We start from the raw sequence: 16,645 nt of genomic DNA, 5'->3' as shown, positions 1-16,645 counted from the left end.
TTCTTTCTTTGGGGTATATAGGCTTCATACCAGTACTATCTGATGCTTCATGCCATCACAGTAAAGAAAACAAATTGTGTCCCCCCCCCCCACTCAGACCCTCACCTTGCACCATTATTGCCTAATCTTACACAGCAGGCCTGACATCTAACTTTTGCCAGAGTGGAGTTTTCTTACCAGCCATTTCTTTGTGGAGAGGAAGATTTTGCAACTTCATCACAGAAAGTACAAGCTAAACAGGAAAAAATGTATTGTTCTCCACTCTTTCTTCTCCAACTGCTTATAGGATTAGGGGTGAGGGCAGAAGTGCAACTCCCTGCTGTAACTGAGAACACTTTTCAGGAAGTGTTCTGAGCAGAGCTTACCCGAGCAGAGTGTGGGGCCTGGGGCAAATCAGCCCATGCGGGGCCCTGCCCCTGCTCCAATCTGGGTCCCAGACCCAAAGAAATTGCCGTCATGGTGGCAGCATCAGCGGAAGGGGGGTACGGGTGGGGCAGCTGGATGCAGAGCCACCACTCCACCCAGGTCTGTGCCACCGCTGCTCCGCCCAGCTCCGCGGGCCCCCCCAAAGCACAAGGCCTGGGGTGCTCTCCCTGATTTGCCCCCTCCCCCCCCCCCGGGTCAGCTCTGGTTCTGAGTTACAACCATCCCCCAGACCAAACAGAAATTTACTGTTGGTTCCGGTGGGGGGGGGAATCTAGCTGCTTGAGGGTGCTCCTATACACCCACCCACCCTTCCAGTAGGGGCTAACCTTCCCCCCCTCAACCAAACTCCTTCTACTCCATTTCCCCCTGCCATTCTGGAAACAGCAATAGTCTGGCAGGCAGTGCAGACAGAAGTTACAAAAGATAGTCTGTTTTGAAATGTCTTCATCTGACCCCTCATGCAATGAGGGTTCAGATTTTAACCCAATGAGCCATTTTTGAAGCTGTATGCAGCCATGCACTTGTTTGGTCACAACTACAGACCTCTTTCTGCAACCAGATTGAAAGAAAATTGTCACTTCTCTCTATGCCTTTCATGTTCAAACACTTAGGAGACTGCAAAACCCTCTTGGAGTGTTTAGTTTTTTCTCCCCTGAGTTGGAACTACAGGATTTTAGTGTCTTTAGGCAATTTGGTAAATGCTTCTTTTCTCTGCCCTGTACAGAAATGTGTGTTCATACTGCTGAAACAACAGAATGGTTGTCAAAGGTCAGCAGGAGCCAATAGTACTGTGTGACAGACACTAATGAAAATAATGTCCTTCCCTCAAAAAATTTCTGGGCAATAGTTTCCTCTCTGTAAGGGTAACTGCTTAGCCATTCACAGATTGTTCTGAGTGCTATTTCTGACTGTATTTTCATTGGTTATGCATATTCACTTGATATGTGTGCCAGGGAGTTGAATGCCTAGAATTTATGGAACCATCTGAACTATAACAATCAAACTCTCACTGAATTAATAATAATGACAATGCATAAGGTCACTAGTTCTAGTTCCTGTTAAAGTAAATGAAAATCATCCCAGTTTCTTAAGCAAGAGTTGAAGAACTATAGCAATTTATGTCCATAGATGCCAAAGTCCTGTTATGGAATGGGAAAACTGAGATGGGTAGAAATGAATTAGCCTGCTTTAAGTCTCACAAGATCTATAGCAGGGGTGGGAAAAGGACTCAAGTTCTCTGAGTTGCAATCCACTGTCTTGTGCACTGAATTATGCTCCTTTCCTAGTTGAGTGGTTCTTAATAAAGCAGCTATTTTCCTTCACACACCTTTCACTACTATTGCACTGAACACAGCAAGGTTCAGCTGCTTGTTACACCAAATATTATTGTTTCATTGAAGAGAGCAAGAGAGTAACCTAGGAGCAAGAGAGTTACCCAGGAGCTGGTAACCTGTCAATTCCTCTCTGATGCTAAACATGTTATCTTTGGGCACACCACATAACTTCTTAATTTTAGGTCCCCCAACAGTAAAATAGACTAACTCTTATCAACCTCATGGGACTGTTGGGAAGCTACCCATTTCCCCTGTGACAGTGGCCAAGTCATCAAGTTCTCTGGGTCAGTAACCCATCTACAACATGATGGGGGTAATAGTACTAAAATACCTCTGAGGGTAAAGAGCAGGAAGTCACAGATACTATATGATAATGGGGCCTATCTTAAGTACCTAAAATAAGGAGGTAAATAGATATTAGTTATTGTTTAGGCACTGGTTTAAAAATGCAAAGGGTTGAGTATTATCATTATTTATAGTGATGGGGTAAAATTAATAAAACTAGGTGTTAATATGTATTTGTCTCTCATAACTGCATATGACAATACCATAAGGAATATTCAAAGTCTGCTTTATACTTGTAAATTAACTATTTACATAAATTCATGCCTGGAGCAAAGAACTCAAATACCTAATAGCTACCTAAACTGTGCCTACCAAATTCATATCCACAGTCATTGAGAGGTATAAAAAGACCATTTGCTCTCACAAAACAAATCACTGCATATGTAAATAGAACAAATTGCCTCTCCTACAATATGCTCAGGGGGAGCTGAATGTGCAGATTTTGCACAGCAGGGAAGCAGGTAATTTTCAACCTTTGGGCAAAAAGGAACAAAGATCTCATTTTCAGTGCAACAGAAATACATAGGAATTAAAATTTTAACATGCTTTACAAAACAGACATAAACTACCTTTCACTGTATGTCTTCACAGAAATCTGTGTAAATCTCACGTCTGCTTGAGTTTACACTACTTTGCTGCTTTGGAAAACTGTGATTAACATTGCTGTATAAATCACATTTGCTCACAAGCTGTGGTTTGGAACCATTACATGTCGGAGATACCGAATGTGTGCAAATTAGAGAATTATAGGACATTACCAGTAATTTACACACAAATGTAAATGCCATTTCTTGTGCAGTATAAGAAGCTGTATTATTATGTAGTGTAAATTATAATCATCAACTCTATATTTACATAGCCACCCAAACAGAATTTTTTCCCTTTGCAGTCATTTTCACACGGTCATCTAGTCAGGCACCATAGGGAGGGACAAAAGCCACTGGCTGGCCTATGTCCTTAAATAGGCTCATGGTCACCCTTCATAGGTGGCCTAGCCACACTAGGCAGTACTTCAGAGTAGATTATAATGGGGGGTTATTCAGATGGGCTGCGGTAACCTATTCTTGTGGAGAAGGATACCTGGTAGGGGAGATACCATGATCACCACGGTCGGTCTCCCAGAGTGAGGTCTGTCCCTTGCATACCAGGCACGCCGACCCCTGCAAATTTCCCCAAAGGCAGGAAGCTTGACTGCACAATTTTGTGGTAGTGGGGGACTGCTTTTTTGCTTTCCCCCTGGCTTGCTCCCTAGCCTTTTGGCCAAGAGCAAGTGAGACTACGGGGCATCCAAACCAGGGTTACCATGCATCTGGGTTTTCCTGGACATGTCCTCTTTTTTGGCCCCCATCCTTGTGTCTGGGCAGTTTTTAAAATGCTTGCAAATGTCTAGGTTTTGACTTTGCCTCTGCTTTCCTGGGCACTAGCAGCTTGACTGCTTGGGGCTGGGAGCATCAGGAAAGGTGACTGTCTGCCAGGGGTCATGTGACATGCACACAACTCCTCCCTCCCCCCCCAGCAAGCTGCTCCTAGGTAAGAGACACAGAGAATATGCGTGTGCAAGCTGTGTGGGCACCAGAGCTGGGGGAGGGGGGGGCAGGTGCCTCTGGGTTGGGAGTGAGGGGCATCAGCAGGGCTGGGGGGGCAGGGGCTGTGGGTTGGGAGTGAGGGACACTGGAAGGGCTGGGGCAGAGGCAGGGCAAAGGCGTATTACTGCCCCTTCCACAATCATATACCTCTTTTCCCTCTCCTCCCAGGATCTGCCCTTCCCACCCCCTAAATGTCCTCTTTTTTGATCCTGGAAATATGGTAACCCCAATCCAAACCCCAGGGTCCCTGGGCCCTGGATTTGCATGTAGGATGTCTGCCACAGACTTAAGGAGTATTTGAAGCCTCAGACCGATGAGTCTGGGAAGGAGGATACTTGCCCAGTGGTGGAGCCACATGGACTTAAATGATTGTGTTCTCCTCAGTTGAAACTTGGAACTTGACTATTGGGCTTTGCCTAATAGAATTTGCAACTGATTTGGCCCGGGGGTGGGATTATAATGGGGGGTTGGCATTCTGATGTCGCAGTCATTGAGAAGTGAGGTATTCTCTCTTCAAATGCATGGAAAAATGCAACATGGCTCCAGACCAATCTCACTGTGGCCCGCCCACCTGTTTCTGGGCTAACCGCTGGCCTTCTTGCCCACCACGCTTTGTTGTTAATTATTTAATAGATGTTAATCAAGTGGGAGGCTGCCCACTTCTTGCCTCGATGCCAGGGGGCCCTATCTGTGACTCCATTCCTCCCCTATGCCACAGGGCAAGCCTCACAGATGTCATCCAGATGTTCTCACAATCACTGGCCCCACAATCCTAGTGTTGAACCCCTCTATGATCCCTCCAATCCGACGGCCTAATCCGCCTTCATCCTGGGCAGCATAGCTCCCTGAACTGCTTCCTCTTCCAGGTGTGGTCCCTCCAAGACCTTTGGCTCACTAGCCCTGGCCCACCTCCAGGTCAGTCTGAACCCCAGGCCCGCAGCTCTTGGGCGTTCCTTGCAGTGGGCCCTTTGACCCTTCCAGTCCTGGCCCCAGCATGAACCAGTTGAGGGAAGTCCAGACAGGCGTGAGTCTATAACTTCACTCCCTTTCTCTAGGGGTCCACCCTCCAGACCCTACAAAGGGGTAACCCACCCAGTTGTGGGGGCTAGGGGTTAATGCACCCTGACCCACTTTCACCAGGGTGGTAACTGGCCTAGTATTTCCTGGGGGCTTCCACACAACTGGGAGCCCCACCAGGCCACTCACTCCTGGAAAGGTGCAGTTTTAGGTCATGCCCAGGACCAAGAGCCTCCTGACCATGCCCTACAGCTCCTCCCTTATCTCCAGATGATACCAGCAGCCCTTCAGCCAGGCAATGTTGTTGCCTAACCTCCAGCAGCAAAACTGCCCTGTTTATATGGGCAGCCCCAGGTTCAAAATGGCTGCCCTGATCAGGCACCTGGCAGCTGCCAGCTCCAGGCCCTTAAAGTGGCAGGCACCCACAGTGCCCTGCCACAGGTGTTTGTTCCCTATTGGAAGTCTGTTAGTGTTTTGTCTGCTTTAGAATGCCTCCAGAAATGATGCTTCCTCCACTTCCTTTGGGACGTTATTCCACAGTGCAGCAACACTAATGGTCAGAACGTCTTTCCTTTCTTAATTTCATGCCATTATCCCTGATTTTATCTCTTCCACACAGGTTCTCTCATAAGCTGTTCATAGTAATGTTTTACTGATTAAATAAAAAGCTTTTTCCAGTCTCCTGTTAGACATTGACTGGACTTCAATTTCCAGTTTCCCTCTAGGAAAATATTTCTACAGCAGCTTTCACTAGAAGATCCCAAAGCTCATTACAAGCATTAAAGCTAAGGACAGAAATTACACATGAGTTAGTATAAGTGATCAGAAACCAGTCTAAATCTGAAACACAACAGAAGTTCAGTGCACATAAACCACTTTCAAAATGGCTGAAACCAATTTAAGACAAACCTGGATGGCTGTAGTATCAGACTTAACTGATTTAGGTTAAATCAGTTTATTGAACTTCTGTCCCAGATCCCCTCCAAATTCAAGGTAACTCACCATCGGCATCCCAAGAGACTTTGCACTTCCCCAGCAACCCCCTTGCAGGGTGGGTTGGCTATCCTTGGCCCAAACTATCTCTTCCAGCAGAGCAGGGAAGTGTGCTCTAGCACCCTTCCCTCCCCCCCGGCTTCTCATCTGGGCCACTGCAGGCATGTGGCTGCATTTCTGGAATCAAAAGTGAATGTCTTTTCACTTGCTTATCAGTTCAATCTATGCAGTTTAGACTAACCTGCAAAGATTAAACTGAGTCAGCCTCAGGCTTTTTGGCTGTCTGTACTTACCCCAATTAATTACGCTTCACAACAGCTTTATAAAATAGGTATTATTATCTGAATTTTAGTTATGGCTAAGGAGAATTGTGGAGACATTGATAGGTGGCTTGATCCAGGCAATGGAGTTAGCTGGTGGGAGCACCTGGAAACAGAACCCAGAAGTCCCCTTCTCTAACCATACTGCCTGAAATTGCCAGTTGTCTCACATGAAATATACTGAGGCCCAGATCTGCTCTGCACTGCCTGCATTCTTCTTAAGTGACTGAAAAGTATTCAGCTCATTAAAAGCAAAGAAAGGAAATAATGTGAAAAGTTGTGTCTGTTTCTCTGTCATTTTCCCCCTCTGAGATGCAGAGACTTTTTCTGGTTTCTTTACTGTAGATATTGGCAGGCTTGAATTAAATAAAGTAGGAAAAAAATAACAAGCATATTTTGAGTGATTACTCAACTGGGGTCCTTTGTGACAGGAAATACAGCTGCGTGACTAACAGGCCTGACTTTCTCTTGGCTTCCTTCCCGCTTCAAAGTTCTTGTTTACTGCCCTGGCCAAAAAAAAAAAAAAATTAAATTGCTAGAAGCTAGCAATTTTCCAGGAAAAAAAAAGATCTTTGCAAGAGGCAAAGGCAGTAAATCTTACAAAGATCAAGGGCTGCATAGCTCTCCCCCATCTATTCCTTTCAGCCTTCCAGGCTCTTGACTCGCGTCATATCTTCTCTAGCTCAGAACATGTGTCTAGCAGATATTTCTTTTTTGCTGAGAGGAGGGAGTATGTGAATAACATTTACAACATTTGACTCTGGAATTCATAAAGGAAAAACTAATTCCATTAAGGAAACCAGGGGCCTCCTTGGGTTCTTGCATTTTTATATGGCTGTTGTGTGCTCATAATCCATAATGACTTTGCTGTAAGTGTAAGTTACTATGAGACCTGACATATGGTACTCCCAACAAAAAGGGAATGTGTGGCTTTAAATGTTACTTGCTGTGGGAGTCTGCACTGGTGAGCTTCCTAGGTCAGTAGAGAGGGGCCAGCAACTGAACTACAAATCAGCTCCACTGATTTAGGGGACAATTGGATAGGAATCCTAATGATAGGATCTTGTCTCTATAATATGCTGATCCCCAGATTATAGAAACATGGGCTAGAAGGAGCCTTAAGGGTCATCTAGTGCAACCCCTGTGCACAGATGCAGAGTTCATCCCCTCTGACAGTAAATTATGATACCATAGGATGCACAAGTAGGATCTTCTTGCAAAACACCAGTGGGATTTGCAAATAGGAGGGACTGCAGCATTTGGCCCAGCAGCAGTGGGACCAGAAGGTGTGAGGGGGAACTTGGTCTGTTAACTTTATGTGCTCCTTTTAAACCGAGTTCTCTTCAAATAAAAAACAAACCAACCCTAGATAATCTACTTGCTTGTCTTGAGTAATGCTTTTAAAACAGACAGTGCTGTGCTTGCTGCTTTCCATGCAGGCAAAAAGATAAAGGATATAGTCCTGATACCAGTGAAGTCAAAGGGTGTATTGCTAAAGTCTTGTCCTGGGTGCTTTCCACACCACTGGTGCCCCAGTAACTTCACAGAGTCTTGCCTGCACGGCTAAAGTATGCAGAACGCGGCCCCAGGTTTGATGACTATAAAAGAGAGTTCTTCAAGTGGTACTGAATTTTGGAGAAGAGAAGAGCAAAGTAAACAAAGGGAATTGCTCATGAGAACACTATTTCCAAAGAATCCAGAGTATTTCTATAGTTACTTTCTATAGTTACCAGTTTGGATATTTTTTCCTGCCCTTGTTTCCTTAATGAGGCAGGATCCACTGTTTTTACCTTAACCTTAAGTTATCCCTTGATGCAGGGATATTACACGTTCTTTCACTTAATGCTTGAAAAGAGTGGTCTGTTGTGAGACTAAGTTCATGAATGTGTGGAGAGCACCTGGAGCTCCTGGGATGGAGAGCTGCATAATATTATAGAGAAATACAGAATATTATTCAAATATAATGGTTAATTGCTGGCCCTCATGGGGATGGCCTGGGTAATTTTGGGAAACTTAATCCCAATATCAGTGATTACTGCAGACACTAAGATCAAATTCCTTCCCATAGTTTCAAGTGGTGACATTTTTTTTTCTTTACCGTCAAAAAAGGTACCACACTATTGTACCTGGTACAGAATTGTCACCCCTGTGGTATGCCTTTAAGGCCTAAAATTCTAGGGTTACCATACATCTGGGTTTTCCCAAACATGTCCTCTTTTTTGGACCCCCATCCTCGTGTCTGGACAGGTTTTTAAAATCAGAGCAAATGCCAGCAGGCAAGGTCAAGGGTCACATGCTCCCCACAGGGGCCCCAGCCAGGCAGAGACATTGTGTGGGTCTGGGTGTGGGTGTGTGCTGAGCTGTCCCTAGGGGTGTGCGGGGCCCAGGGCATATCAGCCTGTGTGAGGCCAGGGGGTGGTGGATGGCAGCCACGGCAGAGTTGTCGGTGCACAGCAGCTGTGGCAGGGCCTGTACGGCATTGTTTATGGGGGTCCCCCCAAAACGCAGGGCCTGGGACAGTTGCCCGGATTTACACCCCCGCCCAGAGATGGCTCTTGCTGTGCGCAACGTGGGAGCTGCTTGGGCAGCAGGGCTGGAGGAGCAAGGGGCTGTGGTCCAGAGTGCAGGACACTGGCAGGGCTGGGGGGCAGGGGGCATTGGGTCAGGAGTGAGGGGCACTGGCAGGGCTGGGGGACAGGGCCTATGAGTCAGGAGTGAGGGGTACCAGCTGTAGGTTGGGCGTGAGGGGGGGCTGGGGCTTAGGAGTGAGGGGCAGAAGCAGGGCACAGGCATATTGCTGTTCCCCTCCCCCCCAATCATATGCCCCTGCTCTCTTTCCTCCCCCTCCCACAGGTGTCCTCTTTTTTGATACTTGGTAACCCTATACAATTGTCAAACAGAGCCTGGGTGGGACGCCACATGTTGGTAGTATTCACAGAGGGCTGAATACTACTAACAGCAACAGAAGAAAGCAGATAGTTCTTTTTTATTCCTGGTACCACCACATAACTGTGGTACCACACATAACATAGCTGAAGCACTAAGAAATCCTCTGTGAGGGAGAAGGACGAGTTAGAAGTCCTACTAGAACAGAAACTCTTTGAAAATGTGGCAAACTGGAGATAGTTTCAACTCCATATATGCAGGCAACAGGTATTGGTAGGCAGGCAGCAAGTAGTCCTATGTACTAACAATCAGGAGACTAAATTACACCAAAGAAATTTGAAGAGTGTTGTACTCATTCTAAGAATGAAATATATGAGTGATACAAGTTCAAATGGGAGTGCAAAATAAAGGTGAAGCCACAGGAGAGAGGTCGTTTTGAGATATGAGAGTTCTTCACAGGAAATCAGATCGTGCTTTTGATTTGGAATAAAACGGCAAGGGGAATTCTGGGCCACCTCCCAATAGATTCATTCTGAACAAAGAGTTTAACCCAAGCTGAAGAAGTCACCCTGCCTGGAAGCAAGCTTATGAGGAATGACAGTGAACATGCAATAGAGAATCCAAAATGTTACAAAAGACATGATGGCAGAAAGATATGTGGTTCTCAAATTTGACATCCAGCAAAAACAACAGGTTGATCTGTATGCACTCTGACAAACAACACAATAATGGTCAGGCAAGGAAAGATGGTAGAAATGTAATGGAGTACAGCCCTTTGCAAGAACTTGCAAGCCCAAGAAAAAGTGTGTACTGCCTAAAAAATGGGGAAGATGATGACAGCACCACTCGTTCAGATGAATTCTTCACAGGAGTATTGGACAGTGTGGCAATAGAAGGTTGTTAGATTGCCATCCTGAAAGCAAATGCAATATTTGCTAATATTAAGTAGGACACCGGTGCACAAGATAACGTGTTGCCACACAGTGTTATTAACTCCAATTAAAAAAGCATAATGATTGGAGGTGAAGGGTTTAAAGTAGTGAGTTTTAAAGGTACAGGTAAATAACAGATGGGAAAAAGCATAACTTGTAATAGCAAGAGAAAAAAGAATGCCAGCTATTGGATTAAGAATTTGTTAAGATTTGGTCTCATTAAAAGAGCATGCTTGTTGGAGGGGGAAAGGATCAAAGAGTTGAAGAGTTTGAAGGTGTCCCACAATTTGCACCTCATCCAAGTTTCCCTTCCCTGAGGCAGAAGCTAAAGGAGAATCTGAATAGGCTTATATCTCTGGGAATCATCAAGTGAGTTCAGAAGCCAGAGTGGGGATGTGTATGGGTCACTATAAAATAAAAGATACCCTTAGCATATGCATCAGCCTAAAAGGAATTATCTAAAAATGTAAAAGGGAAACATTCTCCACTACCCACAAGGAGAAAAATCTTTGGAAACAATGGCCTATGCCAAATATTTCTGTATGCTTCATGCATCAGGAGGGTTCTGGCAGGTGCTCTCAAAATACAGAATATACATTTCTGCATATTCAACAGCACCTTTGGGAGAAAGTACTTCTGCAAACTGCTTTGGATTGCAATTGACACTCAAGGCATTTAATTAAAATGATAATAAAACGTTGATGCCACAGGGAATACTAATGTTTACAGAAATGATGTTTTGATCTGGGAAAAACCAGCAAAAGGGCATGGCCAGAAAGTCTAAGCCCATGATTCTCAGCCAGGGTGTCAGAGCACCTTGGGGTGCCTTGAGATTCTTTCAAAGGTGCCATGGGGTGCCTTGCAATGTTAGCACTATTAGATATGCAAACATAATTTACAAGGTAAAGCCAGAGTTTTCAAATAGGAATCCATAGCATTAAACACTTTTTGAACTGTTCTGGTCTTTGCAACAGATGAATTGCTCTATTATTTTATCTAGTCAACAAAACAAGTGAAAACTAAGAGCTGGCATTCTCCTATGGGTGCCTAAAGTCTATTAAGGGGTGCTTCAGATCTATCAAAGGGTCCCTCAACTCTAAACAGGTTGAGAAAAAAACAGAGCTTCTAAACACACAACACAAAAAATGATAATTCCTCACAGTGGAAATAACATAAGTCTGTGAGGGGTTAACACAGCAAGGTGGATGGGTATAGTATAGTAACATTGATTATAACAATCCCATCACTAACATGCCTCAATAAACAAGGAAAGGAGGCACAATGGTTCCTTGGAATGGTGAAGTATGTAAGGAAATCTGTACCTAATCTACATGCTTGATATATGAACCTGAGAACACTTTTGCAAAAAGATGCCCAATGGCCATGGGTTCAAATGGGTTTGTGGAAAATGATGCCAAAATATTAACACACCTACTGAAAAATGGTGCAGAGTCAGACTCTGATCCATATCTAGCTCTGCTGAATTAGAGGGTAGCACCTACTGATGTGTTGTTCAACTGAAAACAACAATGTGCACATTATTAGAAACCAATGTCACCCGCTGGGACTTGTGGAAACATAAAGGGACAGATTAAGTATTCCAGGAGCTGCTACAACTTCATAAAAATGACACTATGTGTTTCTGTCCTGATAAGCAATGGTAACAAGCTGGAGTGATATTATTACAGGAGAGTTTACACTGGGATTAGAGGTGGTTATTCCAGATTGTTCCACAATAAAGAGAACAAGGCAACATCTCTAGATCCCAGGAGAGAGGGACAAATTCATCTCTAAGTCTAGTGTTTTGCCCACCAAGTGAGTGGCACCCAACTCTTTTCCCTCTCAGGTCAGATGAATGGTGCCAAGTCCATCCATGAGCTGGATACATCCAGTGAGCTTGATTCTGTGTGTGCGGTGGCAAAGCAGACCCTAATCTGGCTCCAGTAGAACAGATTTCTAGTAAGCACCTTAAGTACTTAGGGGTGACTGAACACAACTGCGTTCCTGTCTGGAGGCTGTACTTCAGCCACGGTGATTCATGTCTATGTACCCGCACAGGGCTTTGGGATCCTTCAAGCTGAAAGGTATCATACAGAAACAGGTGCTATATGAGCTGTACAGAAACTCTTATCTCCTTTTCATTCTTTCTTTTCTTGCTATGTGTAATTCTATACATCTCCTTTCAGGCTGCGTTGGAACACGACAGGGTGTTGATTTCAGAAATGCCAGCAGAAAAAATGCCTTTGAAGGAAATAGTTACCCTGCATACAGTACTCCTATGCTCACAAAGACTTAATATTTAGTTTTTCAATGATTGGTTAACATGTGGCTGCCAGCATTTTGGCTACATTAATATGGTTTCAACTCTGGCTGCATGAACATCACTAGTTAAGTAGCAGGTTCCATGTGTTGCACTCCATCATGCAGTGGTGTGTTTCTAGGGTTTCAGCCCCACTCTGCTTTCATTTTTTACTCCCACACATTCCTTCCCTAAAACGTCTCTCCTCATCTTTCTCTTCAGCTAAAGAAATTCAAGCAGAAGCGACTTAACCTATACACAAACACTTCCAAATTTTTCTCATATTTGAGAAGCATTTTGATTGATTTGTTCCCACCCTTCACTAAAACCCCGATTAGTCTATTCAACAGGAGTAAAAAGACTTGCTGTGTTGTTCAGCAGTTAAAGAGGGGAATCAGATTGGTTGAGGCCAATATTACCCCTCTTATAATTCTACTGAAATCAACAGCCACACCAGGGCTGAATCTCAGTACAGGCAGTCCTTGACTTAAGACGTTTCGAGTTGCAACGAACAGCACTTACAACGTTTATAAATTGACACCCTGTTTCAACTTTCTGACATCAGTTTCCATTTTTAAATGTGATGCCATGCAAGCAAACAAGTTCGCTGCATCGCCCATCTCTCTGGAGAACATCTGGTTAAACTTCCTTGGACACTTTCTTTAAGAAAGCAGACAAGGCTCCAGAAAAACCTACAGCCGAGACTCCTGAGAAGACTCCAGACAAGAGCCCTTCAAAAAGTCCAACCAAGAGCCCTGCAAAAAGTCCAGCAAAGTCACCTCCAAGAAGTCCTTCCAAATCAATATGATTGCTATTTACAATATAAATACATTCATGTAGCTATATTTCTCATCTACAATTGATTGAGTACAAAATTCTGGGTTATTTTTAGTGAAAATAGGGTATCGGGCCTTGGTTCAGGAACCAATCCCCCACTTATAACATTGTTCCTATGGGAAAATCGGTTCTAAGCTATGACGTTTCGACTTAAGATGTGTTTTTCAGGAACCAGTTGTGTCTTAAGTCCAAGGACTGCCTGTATCTATTCCCTGCCATGACACTGACTTGTTGTGTGACCCTGCATAAGTTATATTCTCTGAGCCAACTCCATCCAAGGTATAAATCCACCGTTTTAAGCAGGAATTGAATGACGTGCAGTGCCTTGGATTCCTAGCCTGTAATACAGAGAGAGTTCATCCTCCTACAGGAGGTACTGCTCAGTTTTATTAATAGTTTTGAACACCTCTGAAAACTTTGGATGAAAGGTGTCATTTTAGTGCAAAGTATTCTGTATCCTTCCTTCCTTTTTTAGTGATGTTCCTCTGTTCTGGTACTGTGCCCTCACATTCCTAAGTTAAGCTTGCTTCAGGGATTTTATTCCATTTTAGCTTAAAATCACTGTTTGCTTCCTACATGAAGACACTGGAATGCTTCTTTTAACACAGAGAATCTCAACTGTTCAGATAGTTTGGACCCCAGGCAGCTGCAGGTTATCTTCATCTGACCCTCCACCTCAGCCTCCCAAGTACGTGCAGAGAGAGAGGGTAGAAAAGCTTTCTACGTGTACATTTTGTGCCTATCCCAGCACTGTTTGTTTTGGTATTATACACAGTATATGAAATCCTTTTGGAAAATGTCAGCCAGGCTGCTCTCTGAATATACTTCAACGTGTAAAATAATTCTACATAGATTAGAAGCTTTGGGCTGCCGAGATAACTATACTTGGGTTGTTTTACTGCAGGTTTCCAGTAAGGCGTGTGTGTGAGATGATTCCTGCGTGTGTTATACATTGGCCTAGCCTCAGGGTTTGAGCTTCGAGCTGTAGGCAATAGCACACCCAAATTCTAAACCTACACCCTTTCTGAGGCCTTGTGCAAGGAGGCTCTCTATTTTGTCATCTGCAAAATGGGGACAGTGATCCCCTGTGTCACAGGGGTTTTGTGAAATTCAGTAAACCAACATTTCTAAAAGGTTTTGCAAATGTTACAAATATGCAACAGCAAAGAGCTCTGTGCCATTTCATTTTAAAAGAGAAGAGAGAGAGAGGGTGCATTCAGTTCTTGCTAGGTTACTATTATGTGCTATTTGCAACACCTAGTGCTCCTTTATGCTAAAGTTTATATTAGTTCATTAAATTGTGCAAGCAGAATTCACAAGCAAGACCACCCCTACAGCTGCTTTGCAGTTCGAGAATGGAGGATGGCAGGGTTTAAAAAGCAGGTAACAGCCGGGCAAATAAAAGGGGGAGAACTGCTGCTGGAAGCTTTGAAATAAAAAAGTTAATTCTATGCAAACTCTTTGTCTGCCTCCTCAGACCAGCTCTGCGACAAGGCGCATTCACAATGCATCCAGGATACAATTGTTCAGCTTCAAAAATTAGGGAAAGGCCATCAAGCACATGCCAGACAAGTTTTAGGTGTCCATAGATACCCACTAACGCTAGTATTTCCCTCTCCCTTTCAGTGAAGCACAGGAGTTAGAAAAATACCACCCAGTAAAGGTCTCCATGAAATGAGCAGTTGAGGAAAAAAGACTGTGAAGAGTAGCAGATGGTACAGCATATTCAATTAAGGATGATTTTACCTACTACAAAGCATACTGGACCTGATTAACACTTGTTCTATGGCACTTTTGTGCAGCGGAATTTCCGTAGTGAAGAGGAAAGTCTCTTATAGCTATATCTGATGGGGGATCTTGGGGCCCCTTGCCCAGGAAGCTGACACTGGTCCCTGGAGGGAAGGAGGAATGACTGGACTATTCCTATGTTTGATTTAATCCCAATTACCTATGGGGCCATGTGGACCATAAGGGCTCCTGGCAGCTTGGTTACAAGGTAGACTATAACCCAGAGCCCCCAGCAGCGGTGTAATGCCACCTTTGTTTCACCACGGCTTTTGGGTGCAGAGATGGATCTGGCACACAGACTCTGGGTTCCATCAATCCAGGTATGACTGCTCACGAGTCACAGTTGTACTGCTCATTATGGATGCATATGAGCATGCTATTACTTTTTCATTTATTCCTGTAAATCGGTCAAATCACCCAAACCTTGACAATAGGACTCTGAAAAAAATAAGAGCCAAACACACACACACGGCTAGTGGGACTAGGATTATTACGGTAATTTGGAGAAAAAAATCTGAAGAAGTTGCCAGGTTGGATAAAGAGCAAGATGCTGTCATCTTGATGTGGCCAGAGCTCTTGCCAGGAAAGACATTTGCACCTGGTTTGACTGGAAATCCACTGGGCAGAAGAGCCTTTTTTGTATATTTCTATTACCATCAGGATGGCAATGGTTCCCTTGCACGTACTCAAATGCCCAAGAGGCCAAAGCCAAGAGTTCCTCAAGGAGGTCAGTTTTTATATAGTAAAGCAAACAGTCGGGCTCAATGTTTTTTTATTGAGGCTCTTGGCATCTGGCCCTGTTGTTCGCAATCTTTAATTTGTACTGTGGCTTCCTTTTCCCCTACTGCATTCCTACTCAGTCCCATTTTCCCACATGCTTCCTTCTCAACTTCACTTCTTAAGGAGTTCTCACTCACTTCAGACGTACACTTCTGTCTAGCCCACACATACCTGCTGTTCCCTCACCATTTATTCCTGTAAATTACTGACACCAGAAATGCAAAAACCTTGACAATAAGCTTATGAAGGAAAAAAAATGGGCCAATTTATCTTTGGTGGAAAATGACTGACATTAACAGAATAGCTCTGGAATGAATTTATCTTTATACATTTATAGAAATGAATATACGCCAGCTTGACCCCTCTTTGGCTGTGAGGCTATAGCCCAGGGTGGGTGCTTTTGTCCTATTTTAGATAGAGTCACTGTACCACACTTGTGGTGGGATGCATCAAGAATTACACAGGCTGGCCCTGTGTTAAAGCCAATTATTACACAACTTCCACAATAAAAAGACAAGACACAAATTAAATAAAGTCATAGGGGGTTTTTTGGTGGGGAAAGGGGCATGGAAGGAGTTAGTTTGCTGGGGGGTTTTTTAATCCAAACCGAAGAAGGAAAAATGATGGCACTTTTCAGTATTACAGCAGCTCAAATGCTGTGAATTGTAGAAGAGAAACCGAAGAGGCCAACATGTAAATAAACTTCTCATTTAAAATCACAGCAAAATCCAAAGGAAAGCAAACAGCAACACAGCAGCAACTTATTAACAAGAGAGAGACTGGATGGCTCAAGGTTAGTAATAAAAGACAAACACTTCTTTTCTCAGCTAAGAAGCCCAAATTGCTAGCGGCTAAAAATTATCTAGTGCATAGCTGGTGGCCTCTTTAAATGATTGGGTGGTCTTAGTCCAGTTCACAATGATCAGATACCCATGTTACAAGTGGCACAAATGGTTCTCCTTGGCAGTCTTGGAAAAGAGGACACAGATGGAACAAGCTGAGCCACAAGTGTTGACATATTTGCATCCCAGTTCGCTGTGTTGTACCCAGCCTGGAACTAAGCAGAAGACTTCAATTCCCAGTTTCTATAGATCATAGTACA

The 16,645-nt window shown here is 44.0% G+C and overlaps 1 protein-coding gene and 1 non-coding gene across 2 annotated transcripts in view; one reads left to right on the top strand and one right to left on the bottom strand.

Moving 5' to 3' along the window:
• RAD51B (RAD51 paralog B) overlaps window positions 1-16,645 on the bottom strand; it is a 665,539-nt gene that overhangs the window by 24,495 nt on the left and 624,399 nt on the right. The gene's annotated exons all lie outside the window — the stretch shown is intronic.
• LOC149871773 (U1 spliceosomal RNA) lies at window positions 3,178-3,343 on the top strand. The gene has a single exon (XR_016440882.1). It is a non-coding gene; the product is annotated as a U1 spliceosomal RNA (small nuclear RNA).

The sequence above is a fragment of the Crocodylus siamensis genome, chromosome 2 (genome assembly GCF_052110815.1).
Source record: "Crocodylus siamensis isolate JL-2025a chromosome 2, ASM5211081v1, whole genome shotgun sequence".
NCBI lineage: Eukaryota > Metazoa > Chordata > Crocodylia > Crocodylidae > Crocodylus > Crocodylus siamensis.
Note: the sequence above shows the minus strand (reverse complement) of the source record. Positions and strands in the feature narration are given on the sequence as shown.